Below are 12,821 nucleotides of genomic sequence, written 5' to 3'. Positions count from 1 at the left end.
ATGATTAGACCAGTCCGTATGGATGCTCTGCAAGTTGGGTTTTCAACAGGTCTGCATAAGGTACAGGATAATGGAAATGGACCTCTTTACCACAGACCAGAATAATCAATTTCCGTGTTTCATGTTCAGAGTTGAAAACCAGCGGGCAACAGGAACAGATGTTCTGAACTGCGACTGACCACAGGGATGACTGTACACGTTCCAACTGACTTGTTTCACAAGGTGATTCAGAAGCTGTTGGAACAGAAGGTGGAATTGGTGTTGATACCATGCTTTTGGCCACCAAGAGCTTAATTCCAGGATCTGAAGAGATTGTTCATGTTCAGAGTTGAAAACCAGCGGGCAACAGGAACAGATGTTCTGAAGTGCAACTGACCACAGGGATGACTGTACACGTTCCAACTGACTTGTTTCACAAGGTGATTCAGAAGCTGTTGGAACAGAAGGTGGAATTGGTGTTGATACCATGCTTTTGGCCACCAAGAGCTTAATTCCAGGATCTGAAGAGATTGTTGACCATGGTGCCTACCACTGGGAAAGGACTTATTGACACTAGGATTGGCACAACATCCTCTCCCAGCCCTCCTAAACCTAGCAGCCTGGAGGTTGAGTGGAAACACAGGGAAGAGTTGATTTACCCAGACAGGGTGACAGACACCATATTAGTTTTCTAGGAAGAGCTCCACAAATAGGGTGTATAAAACAACCTGGTGGGTCCTTCACTCTTGGTGTTCAGAACATGATTGGGAACCCTTAAATGCATCAGAGGCATCTTAGCTTTCTCCAAGATGGTTTGGATAGAGGGCTACGTGTGAGTACAATAAAGTGACAGGTGGCAGCCATATTGGCAGTATTGGGGGCTAGGAAGGGAAGTCCCTTCAATTGCCATCCACACGTTAAGAGATTCCTAAAGGGTTACTACATGGTCAAAACCGCCACAAGTGCAGAGGTTTCTAACTTGGAACCTACATAGGGTCCTGAGAGCATTGTGTAGAAAACGTTTGAACTCATGGAGTCTCAAGGAACTAACATTCAAGACCTTATTTTTAGCAGACATAATATCAACTAGGCAAGCGTCTGAACTGAGGACCCTGTCAGTTGACAGGGAACTTCATGTCTTCCAGAATGATAGGGTGATGTTATGTTCGGACCAAGCCTTCGTTCGCAAGGTTAATCAAGTTCCTTCGCAAGTCAGAGATCATTGTCTTACCTTCCTTTGTCTCAATTATAGGCAAGAAAGGGAAATGGAATGGCATTGCCTCAGTGTCCGTAGGGTATTCAGTTTTTACGTTGACAGGCCAAGTAGTGGCATGATTCAGATACCCTCTTTGTTTCCATTAGGATATTTTCCTTAGGTAAATTGGTATTGCCTTTTACCTTGAGTAAGCGGTTTTAGGGGTGACATCATTGTTGCATGCAAGGCTCAGGGGATGAATCCACCCAAAGGTGTTGCAGCATATTCTCAGTGGGGGGCTGCTACGTCAACAGCTTGCAGATCATTTCCCATCTTTGGAGACGGTAGGTACGGTGGCCATCTGGAAGTCTGTGCACTCTATAGAGTAAAGTGCTATAGAGTAGAGAAGCTGACCTTGGCTGTGGCGGCCTTTCTTTGGGGTGTGCTGCAGCACACTCTATAACCAGAAGATGGATTGCCCACCCTGGGGCACACTGCTATTTTATGTCCCAAGAGTAAGGACTGCCCCACTCCCAGGACCACCGGAGAATGGAAGATTTGTATTCACTTACTGTGAAACTTCCTTCTCGGTGGTCCGGGAGTGGGGCAGACCTTCCCACCCAGTTTTGGGGGGTAGCTTCTGGAGGTTATTTTAGAGGAACATTTATGAAGTTTCTCTGAGACACTAAAACAAAAAAAATGTGAGTTAATTGGGTGAGAAAGCGACAGGTTTCAACTTTGGTCTACACCCGCTGGAGGGACATAAAGTTACTCCAGAGTATTCAGGTCTTGTTGAATTTTAACTCCATCTTCTTGGGTGTTTGCTACTCCTCCCAATTTGGTATCATCAGCAAATTTGATGAGTAGCCCTTCTATCCCTTCATCCAGATCATTGATACAAATATTGAAAAGTACCAGGCCCAAAACCAAGCCCTGCGGCACCCCGCTGGACACCTCCCTCCAATCTAATGCAACGCCATTGACCACCACTCTTTGGGTGTGGTCCTCTAACCAGTTCCCTATCCACTGAACTGTCCTATAGTCCAATCCACAGTCTTCCATTTTGCCCATCAGAATGTCATGGGGAACCCAGACACCCCAGAGACCCCCATTGGGGGGGTTAGGGCGGTATATAAATCGAAGGTTAAATAAATAAATAAATAAAAGCTTTACTGAAATCGAGGTAAATCACATCAACAGAGTTCCCACAATCCAGTAAGTTCGTCACACGATCAAAGAAGGAAACCAGGTTGGTCTGACAAGATCTGTTGGGGACAAAACCATGCTGACTTCCCCGGATCACTAAGTGGTCCTTCAGATGCTTACAGATTGACCCCTTTAAAATCTGCTCTAATATCTTCCCAGCAACAGAAGTCAGACTGACAGGCTTGTAGTTTCCCAGGTCATCCTTCTTCCCTTTCTTAAAGATTGGGATGACATTTGCTCTTCTCCAGTCTTGTGGCACATCCCCAGTCCCTCAGGAGGCCTGGAAGATGATGAACAGAGGCTCTGCAAACTCCTTAGAAAGTTCTTTGAGCACTCTTGGGTGCACACCTTCTGGCCCAGGAGATTCGTATTTGTCCAATGCAGCTAGGTGCCTCTCCACAACCTCCCTGTCAATATCAAGTGGACACTCAGGTGTCATGTTATGTCCTATACCATCTCTAGATGGGCTTGAGTTCTTCTGGGAGAAAACAGAGGCAAAAAAGTCATTAAGCCTGTCTGCTTTTTCTCTGTCCTCCACCAGAGTTTCTCCTTCTACTCCCAAAAGCGGTCCAATTGCCTCTTTTACCTTGCGTTTGCTTCTGACATATCTGTAGAAGTTTTTCTTATTGTAGCAAGCTCCCCTGGCCAGACCCAACTCATACCAAGCTTTGGTTTCTCTGATGGCTGATCTGCAGTACCTAGTAACTCTCATGTACTCCTCTTTAAAGGTTTGACCTTCCCTCCATTTCCTTTTTCTCCCTTTGCTTATTCTGAAGCTCTTGGTTCATCCACATTGGTTTCTTGGAGCCCTTACCATGTTTCTGTCTTGCTGGAATAGTGAGGGCTTGAGCTTGAAAAAACTAATGTTTGAGAAGAGCCCACCCTTCACTTGCTCCTTTCCCTTCCAGTGTTAGCCAAATTGCTCTGTTATTTAATAAAGATGGGGAATTATAATTATTAATATGCAACTGGCATAACTATAGGATCAGACCTGTGTATACCAGAGTTAGAATTCCCAAGAACCCAGGAACAGACACAGAAACTGGATGGCTAAAATAATTATTTCTTTACTAAATATTCTCAAGCATACAAACAATATTCAAACATTCACACACACAATATATAACTAAGAAAGCAGAGGAGATTGATAGCTGATAGAGGGGGTGAGGGATAGGGTGATACTACCTGTCCAGATGTGCAGCGTTCCATGAAGATGACATTATGGCCTAAACCCAAAGAGTCTAGGGGTGGACTGCCAGTTGGCATCAGTGGCATCTGCACACAGTCTAAAGGCCATGTGTTTGCTGGGATATAGGCATTGAAAAACAATGCAGACCAATGCTGGGTGGAGGGGGAAGACTGGAGGCTTGCTTTGAGGTTGCCTGTCACCTGAAAATGGAGAGTCCTTTTTCAGAGCTGTGTCTAGCTCTGTTTCAGAACCAGGAGTGCCTTTCTTGGCCTGAGTTTTGTGGGTCTCTGGGTTAGGTTAGAAGGTGGGGTGCCCTTGCTGTTGGGGCTACCCGAGAGTAAAGGCAGTGCCTCTGGCAACACTAGCACACTCCCCCACGGAATGACTCTCATCAAACCTCTGAGTTTGTTGAAGTTGGCCCTACAAATATCTAACCTACAAGTCTAGCTACTAACTTCCTTGACAGCAACTGGAATTCAAGGAGGACATGGTCACTTCCCCCTAAGGTCCCCACAGCCTTCACCCCATCTACCAATTCTTCCCTGTTGGTTAATATTAAGTCTAGTATGGCTGAGCCCCTTGTAGCTTCCTCCACCATTTGAAAAAGGAAGTTGTCGGCCAGACAAGTCAGGAAGTTGTGTGATTCTTGTCGCTTTGCTGAGCTGGTCTCCCAGCACACATCGGGGAAGTTGAAGTCTCCCATAATTATAAGGTTCTGATGTCTGGATACTCTACCAATCTGTTCAAGGAGGGCAGCATCCATTTCCTGTCCCTGGTCCGGCAGTCTGTAGCAGACTCCAACAACAATACCCTTTGTCCTACCTCCTCTTATTTCCACCCATATACTTTCCATGGGGCTATCAACCACATTCTCCAGACCTTCCTGACTATCTAGCCCTCTCTTCACATACAGTGCCACTCCTCCGCCTCTTCTACCCTTCCGGTTTTTCTTGAACAACTCATACCCATCCACTACCACATCCCAATCATGAGAATCATCTCACCAAGTCTCAGTGATTCCTATTATATCATAGCCCTCTGTTTGCAAGAAAATCCCAAGCTCTTCCTTCTTATTACCCATACTACGGGCATTGGTATATAGGCACTTGTAGCTTTGTACCTTTGTTTGACCTGTCCTACCCAGGTGGACCCCCCACTGTTTTCTCTTCTTCATTGAAGTCCCCATATTGATTGTCCCCTTCTTCCCCTTGCAGCTTCAGTTTAAAGTTCTCCTGATTAAGCTCTCCAGGTTCTTTCCGAACGTTTTCTTCCCTGACCTTGAGAGGTGAAGCCCATCATGTGCAAGAAGGCCTTCTCTAAGAAAACTTATCCCGTGGTCCCAGAACCCAAAATGCTCCTGCCGGCAACACTATCTTAGCCAACGATTCACCTCGAGTATGGTCTGTTCTCTTCGTACTCCTCTTCCTATGACTGGAAGGAAAGAAGAGAATACCACCTGTGCCCCAAATGTCTTCTACTGCTTTCCAAGAGCTTCATGGTCCTCTTTAATTTTCTTGATGGTATTCACGGCTGTGTCATTCGTCCCCCACATGAACCAGCACAAACGGGTACTGATCAGTAGGTCTTATCAGTTTTGGCAGTCGGTCTGTAATATCTTGAATTCTGGCCCTAGGTAAGCAACGCATCTCTCGGAGTAGGGGATCCGGCCTGGACACATTATGTTCCATACCCCTGAGCAGAGAGTCCCCAATGACCAGCACTTTCTGTTTCTTTCCACTTCCGTGTGGCACCATGCCCTCTTCACTCCTTTTTCCAGGTCTTTGGGGCTCCCCTTCCACTCTCGTCTCCGTCACCCTCTCAAGCACCTCAAAACGATTCTTGAGCTCCAGTGGACCATAGCGTCGTCTTAGTCAACATCTTCAGGTTTGTACTGTAGAACTGAGAGGAGGCTCAGAAGGGAGATTGAATCTTCCTTCTTCTCCTTGACTTTCTTCTTCATGTTCTTGCAGAGTTCCCAGGCTCTTGTCAATACAATCCTCCCCTTGCTTGATTTCCTGAAGGGTGGTGATCCTATCCTGCAGAATCTGAATGTTCTCCTCCAAAAGCCTGACCAGCGTACACTTCTGACAAGTGAAGTCCGTCTCCTCTTCCAGGAGGAAAACAAACATGGCACACTTCATGCAGGTGACTGGAAAGGGGCCTTCAGTTGACATCATTGCCATCCAAGTATATTCCAAGAGTACTGTGAGCAGAATTTTGGGGCCCTCAAGCAGATCCACAGACTAAGGCTTGCACCAAGGCTTGCGCCTCTGGCAAGGAGAAGCCTTTTGTTTCAAAAGGTCACTTCCTACCAAGCACAGCAGAGCTCAGCACAGTAGGGGGCAGGGCTTGCAATCAACAGCAACTCACTCAATCCCCAGCAGCCCCCAAAACACAATGATCCCCAAACAGAACGTAAGCAGAACCACTCTCTAGCAGTCTCCAAAGAACCCACTCACCCTCAGCTTCTCACACAGCAGCTAGGAAAGGCAAAAGGCAGAATGACAAAAACCTCTTACCTTCTAGCAACACCTCACCATGTGCTCTCCACTCCTTGCCTCAGGCCAGCTGACACATAATCTACCTTGCAGTGTTTGAAGATAAAAAGGGATTACCCTATGCACTTTGGGGGAATGCATCTATGTAGCCTTGGTGGAATTGTGGGATATACACGTGATAAATATATGTTATGATACAGAATGTTAACAGTGTTTACTGCTGTTATCCTGCTTCAAGTAGCATGTTACTAAAGAGAAGCTGCAGTACTTCCAGTGTGCAGTTGTATACACAGCATGCAGCATCACATGTACAGATATATGGGAATTTTACATATCCTGCCCCCCCCCCCGGTAAATAAATGGATTTAACTGTCTGTGAAACCAATGATACTTAAAGATGTTTTCACTGTTCTGCTGGACATGCTTGCTCTTCTGCAATACAACCAGAAGTGTATTGACAGACTACACGAATTAAAATTAATTGTTACCTAATATAAGATGAGTCAGTCAATAGCATTGCCAACTCAAGGTTGGGAAATTCCTTGAGATTTGGAGGTACAGCCTGGGAAGGGTGGGGTTTGGGGAGGGGAAGGCAGCACTTTAGTTGTCTGGGCAATTCTTCTCAAACTTTAACGGGAAAAACTGGAAGTCTTTAGTGACATGATTTTACAGGAGACAATACTTGTTTGCTTGGAAAATAAGAGCATTTTGGAGAACTAAAATGAAACCTCTCTTACTTACTGACATCTCGAAAATGACGTCTACAGCCTTCTGAACTCATTATAGCTTCAGGAGCCCTGCAAGCTCTCCGATGCTTAATGTGTTTCAGAACTCAGCAAGGTGCCGGAAGGTGGTGCGAAGGGTTTTTAATTCCATTTTGTCACTCGCAGAAAAGCAAAGTGTATTGTATTCTAACTAAAAAGAAGCTTGGTGCCACACGTGGCAGAGGGTGTTGATTTTGTTTAAGTCAGTGGTATGCTGTGCAAAAATCATTCTGGTGCTAATTTCAAATAATTGTGCCCTTCATAGAGCTGGCAGTTTTATAAATGAATATGTTATTTTTATGCATAGTGTTTCCCACCTTTGTTGCTTTCCCTCTAAAGCAACCCTAAGAGCAAGGCCTACATCACCTTTATGTTGCATAGAAGAACAGCTGGAGCTTCTAGAGCTACCCACTGAATCCATAGGTAGACAGCAGTTCGAAGCCTGACCTCGAAGCACAAAGTCCATATACAGTTTTCTGGCTGCTTTGTCTAAATGGCAGCATAAAGTGTTGACAGCTTAGTTCAGATTGCAGTTGGATATTTCAATGATAACATAACTTAATTAAACTGTGATTCCCCTTGACAACACCAGTAAGCAACACATGGTACAATGTCCTGTTAAATGTTATTATTGTACTCCAAAAGAGCACTTGGGGTGCTCATTTTACTAGGGGTGGGAAGTCCGGTGCAGTCTCCTGGTAGGCCCTTTCAAGAAACACCCCTGCTGTTTGGCATGATTAGTTTAATATCTGCTGCTGAAAACATGATGAAATTAGCAGACTGTAGCGGGAAACCAATTTTGCTTAACACTATGAAAATTAGGGTTCATCACAGAGTGTTGTGGTTTTCTGTACCTGAAGAGCTGGGTCTGTGCAGATCTGAATTTATGCTTCTCGTGGACGAACCAGATGAGACACTATCATTTAGGAATTGTTTTTCAATCAGTTTTTATGGATAAACAGTTGAGGGGAGAAGAAGGATCCAGTTCAGGTTTTACCTGTGGGTTGAGGAGGGTGATTAACCTGTTCATTCCATAGCATTTCCTAGTTTCAGAAGGTCTAATATTTGATATTGGGATAAATAGATACAAAGAAGGACAAAATATTGAGAACATAGGGACGAACAACCAGGCAGTTATTTATGGGGAAGGTTTTTATTGGACTAGAAAGAAAACAGAATAAAACAAGGATGCGCTCAGCAAACACTTATAAGAGCTAACTATAAAAACCACGGAGGAAAGGGGAAGGCATTATAGGGATGGGTGATAATTACTGGTCTTGAAGAGGTCTGCAGAAGACACAAAGTCAAAGAGTTTTGGGAAGCAAGAGAGGAAAGACCCACAAGTAAGTGGGTGTGTGCATAGGATCCAAGAACACACACACACACAGCTGGGTCAGCTGGGCAAAATGTATCCTGAGGCAGGTTGACTCACCACCAGAGGACAATGAACTGATGGCTCTACCAGAAGTAGACAAAGAGGTGAGAGAGGTTTGATGGCTGTTCGAGCAGCAATCAGGAAGGATAATTGGGAAGGTGATCTCTGCTTAATCAAGGGTAATAGGTGAAGGGGACGTCAGGCTTGGGTGTTGATGGGATTATACTTAGTGAATCAATAGGTCCTGGTGACCCATTGTCATAAAGTCCTGCATATCTCCAGGGCAAGGAGGAGGTAGTAGCCACCCAGCCACTCTGACTCTCGCCTTGAAACTGATTTCCCAGGCTGATGCCTGGCTGGCATCCATCTTGATCCACCTTGGCCCCAGAAGTGCCCTGCACTTAAAGTATTGGGGTGATGTTTAGAGAGGTGTTTCTGGCTTTTTAACCTATAAACTTCCCCTCAGCAGGAGGATGAGTCTGACTGCTAATATAGGGAGACAGAGTTAAGATCCTCTTTCCCAGTTTCACAGTATCATGGCCCCAATCTGAATGAGTCTTCCATGGTTTCTATGTTCTAAGAAAAAGGCTTGAGAAATACGTTCATAGATCTTGCTGCACCTCATCTCACTTGACCCTCTGTGGGTCAACTTCAGGAAGGTTTGGTTGGACATGTTCTGTCCCATTGAATTTTGCTAACAATAAATGGATAGTTGACCCATTTCCTTCAGTTCAAATGCAATGAGGTTTGCTTCCTGATCTCTCCAGAGAATGAGAATCTAATTCACGGTTTCTTTTTTTAAAAATCCTGAATGTTCAGCTCATTAATTTGTACAGTATTATTTCAAGAATGAGATCTTTTTCTGGTGAACCCATACAAACATTTTGGGAGGTCCTACTTGCAAGATGAGGAGAACTGAGACATAGTCTGATTCTGCATTGGCTTTTCCCTCCATTGTTTACCAAATCCATCTTGGAACAGAAAAAGTGCATCTCAAAACGACATTCAGATACCACAGGGCAATGCCGTACTGACTGCAAAGTCACCCTTGAATGGCCATAAATCTATGCAGAAGGTACCATAAAACCCAATGATCAAAGAAAGCGAAAGTGGCATGCAGTGTGGAGGGTACCATAAAATCCGATGATCAAAGGAAGTGACAGCAGCATGCAATGCAGAAGGGAATTTCTGTTCCAATGTGGGTTTGGTATGACAATGGAGGGAAAAGCCAATGCAGAATCTCCCATAAACATGTATTTTCCATGCAAGAGATGCTTCAAAATGGATTCCCAAGTATTTAAAATGATTAACTTGTTCCATAGTTTGGTCTGCTATATCCCATTTGAAGATCCCCCCCCCTTTTTTCCTTTTGCTAAATGACCTTGGATTTCACCACATTGATAAGACAAGCCTTCACGGTTACAGTAATACTAAAAAAAAAAATTATCAGCTTGCGGAGGCCCACAACTGAGCTAGACATTATAGCTGCATCATCAACATATAGAAGGATTGGAACTTCACACTTAGACAGGTGCAGAAGATGACATGCATCCCTCAGGAGGCAGGATCTAAGGTCACTGATATATAAATTGGGAAAGAAAATGAAATGCCTATGAGTAACAAAAGACATGGTTAAGAATACAGAAAGTAAAGATATAAAAAACGTGTTAGGAAGTTGGATGTTACTAGTACATCTATTAGGGTGCGTAGGGTATGTTCAACACTCTACTTGGGAATTGCCCTCCCAGTGCAACTGCTGAAGTACTTTTATTGTTTGACAGTATTGAAGCTCAGAAGAGCTTTTACTCTGGCAAGAATTAGCTCTCTTCCCTCAGCAGTTTTGGAGGGTAGATAATAAAGTACCATACAGTAGCAGAACATGCAGATGCTCGTATGACAAAGTTGAATCCATTGAACACATGATTATAGAGTGTCCTACATTTAACGAGTTGAGGATTAATTTAATCACCCTTTTACTTAAGAATACAGAATTGCTTACTATGAGAGCCCAGGTAACATGGCTATTATCAGATACAAATGATCTTGTCACCCTTTCAGTGGCAAAATTTATAGATGCAATAATTAAATACCAGGGAAATAATACTAAGTAAGGTCTTTTTATTTTAATTTTTATTCTGATTTCTGCTTAAGGCGAAAGCTGTATGAGCAGTACTAGAGAGATGATAGATAAATGATAGGTGATAGATGGCATAGATGACAGACAGACAGACAGAAGGACACCAATATACAAGAGAAGACATAGCTGCACATTCACAGAGAACAGACACCCTAGTCATCTCCCTGGGTGTTCATTGAGGAAAAATCACTTATGTGGGCAGTAGGAGTGAGGGGCTTGCATTCCGTGGAATAGAAATATAGAAGCAATGCAAAACTAATCTTTTTGCTAGGAACAACCCTATCAGAAGCAAAGCAGAAGTAAGAGGCAGGATTAGAACCCACACCTCAGGCACAGCACAATGTTCCCACACTGGGCACAGAAACAAAGGAGACATCATGGGGTTTGATACCATTAAGACATTGTGGTGACCTGTGATGTTCACACTTAGCCTGAGTGCCCCCTGTCAGGGAAACACAATGAGCAACTAGAAGGAGAAAGTGTTGTTGAACCAGTACACAGTAAGTAGATATTACAGCAGGGGCAGATAAGAGACATTTGCAGCAGTCATTTGAGGCATGCAATTTCCTTTCTTTGTTTTCCTGCTCAGGGTGCATTGTTCTTGCATCCTCACTGCAGGTGTGCAATGGAGATTCCTGTTGGGTGTTTACATCCTGAGGCAGAGTGACTGTTAAAGATCTAAAAAGCCAAAGGCAAGATGCTCTTCCTATATTTGTTAGCCTTAGGCAAAGTGCCTTATCTTATAACCAGAGTCCCCCTATGTGTCTTCTAGGGGTGAACAGCAGGTAACCAAAAAAGCATAGTCACATATCATGTACTCAGTCGTCTGATAGACTGGGATCCATATACTGCTTGGGTGAGCTGTGATCGGCTGCAAAAATCATTAGGAAATTTAATCTGTGCTGTGATGTAGGCCTCTGGCCAGCAATTACTATGGGGAAAATGGCCTTCTGCATATTCTTTGCTTTACTTTTTGTGTTCCTTGGGTCAGACAGCTGAGGTTACATGCTGTTCTGTTTTCTTTAGCCCCCTATTTTTCAGTCTTAAAATGAGACTGAACACTTGAATGGTGCATCTTTATATTATGTTTTGAATTTGAGGGAAAGTGTGAGTGAAGTTATAGAAGCTTCTTTATCCATTCCTAAGAGTGGGTAGAAGCCATATGAGGTGAAATGCACCAGAGAACTCTGTTTAGGATGACCCCTATTTAGTAAAACAAGATGGGTGATACAAGCAAATAGGCCAGGCAAAGCAACAAAGGAAAGAAACACCTATTCCTTACCTTTGGCAACCAGAGAGTCTTACTTGGGGGAAATGTTCCTTCCAACCTGTTGTTATTTATTTATTTTATTTCACTTATACCCCGCCCTCCCCGCAAGCAGGCTCAGGGCGGCTTACATAGGCACAACTGTGCAATAAAATATAACAGGATTAAAACAGTTAAGGCACCAAGTGCAATAAAAATAGAACAAGTTAAAACAATTAAAACAAAAACTCACATCTTGCAGGATACATTAGGAACTAAAATACTCACTCCCTATTGTATATCGCGGTGGGATCAAGAGGGGGGATGCCATGGGTCAAGATGTTCCAGATGGCCAGTCGGCCCAACCTGGCAGTCCTGCTCTGCAGTTACTCGGTGGTGGTGGCGGCGGTGGCTCCTACTCAAAAGCCTGGCGGAAGAGCTCCGTCTTGCAGGCCCTGTGGAACTGTAAGAGGTCCCGCAGGGCCCTGATCTCCTCCGGGAGCTCATTCCACCAGGTAGGAGCCGCCACCGAGAAGGACCTGGCCCTTGTTGCTGCAAGCTTGGCCTCTTTAGGACCCGGGGTCACTAGGCGGTGTTGTGACCCCGACCGAAGTGCTCTTTGGGGCCTGTATGGGGAAAGGCGGTCCCTCAGGTATGCCGGACCCTGGCCATATAGGGCTTTAAAGGTAAGCACCAGCACTTTGAAGCGAATCCAGAACGCTATAGGCAGCCAGTGCAGCGCTTTCAGCACAGGTTGGATGTGATCTCATTTAGGGACACCCATCAACAACCCGGCCGCCGCATTCTGCACCAGCTGCAGCCTCCGAATTTGCGACAAAGGCAGCCCCATGTAGAGAGCATTGCAGTAGTCTAGCCTCGAGGTGACTGTCGCATGGATTGTTTAGATCTAGAGCATGAAATAACACCCAATCATCAAGTAGCTCAGATATGAGTTTCTTTGAATGCCGACATCAGTCCTCTCTGTGTAATATTGCCTTTGCCGTTGCTGCTATTATTACTAGCCCAGCAGCTTTATAGAGAAATTATTAGAGGTTGTAATGCAATCAGCGAAACCACCACCATTATCACCACCACCCTAAGAATCAATAAAACAGCACAAAGAGATTTAGGACAGGTTAACTGCCTCCCTGGCTGTTTTAGGAGATTAATTAGGAGATTAATAGGTTTACAATTAATGGAAGGAAGGAAGGAAGGAAGGAAGGAAGGAAGGA

General features: G+C 44.5%; 1 protein-coding gene across 2 annotated transcripts in view; it reads left to right on the top strand.

Moving 5' to 3' along the window:
• The window catches only part of GRM1 (glutamate receptor, metabotropic 1), a 296,102-nt gene that overhangs the window by 224,969 nt on the left and 58,312 nt on the right, over positions 1 to 12,821 (top strand). The gene's annotated exons all lie outside the window — the stretch shown is intronic.

Source organism: Gekko japonicus, unplaced genomic scaffold, assembly GCF_001447785.1.
Source record: "Gekko japonicus isolate JY-2015 unplaced genomic scaffold, Gekko_japonicus_V1.1 scaffold1155, whole genome shotgun sequence".
Taxonomy (NCBI): Eukaryota; Metazoa; Chordata; class Lepidosauria; order Squamata; family Gekkonidae; genus Gekko; species Gekko japonicus.
The sequence above is the reverse complement of the archived record's forward strand: the minus strand, read 5'-3'. Positions and strand labels throughout refer to the sequence as shown.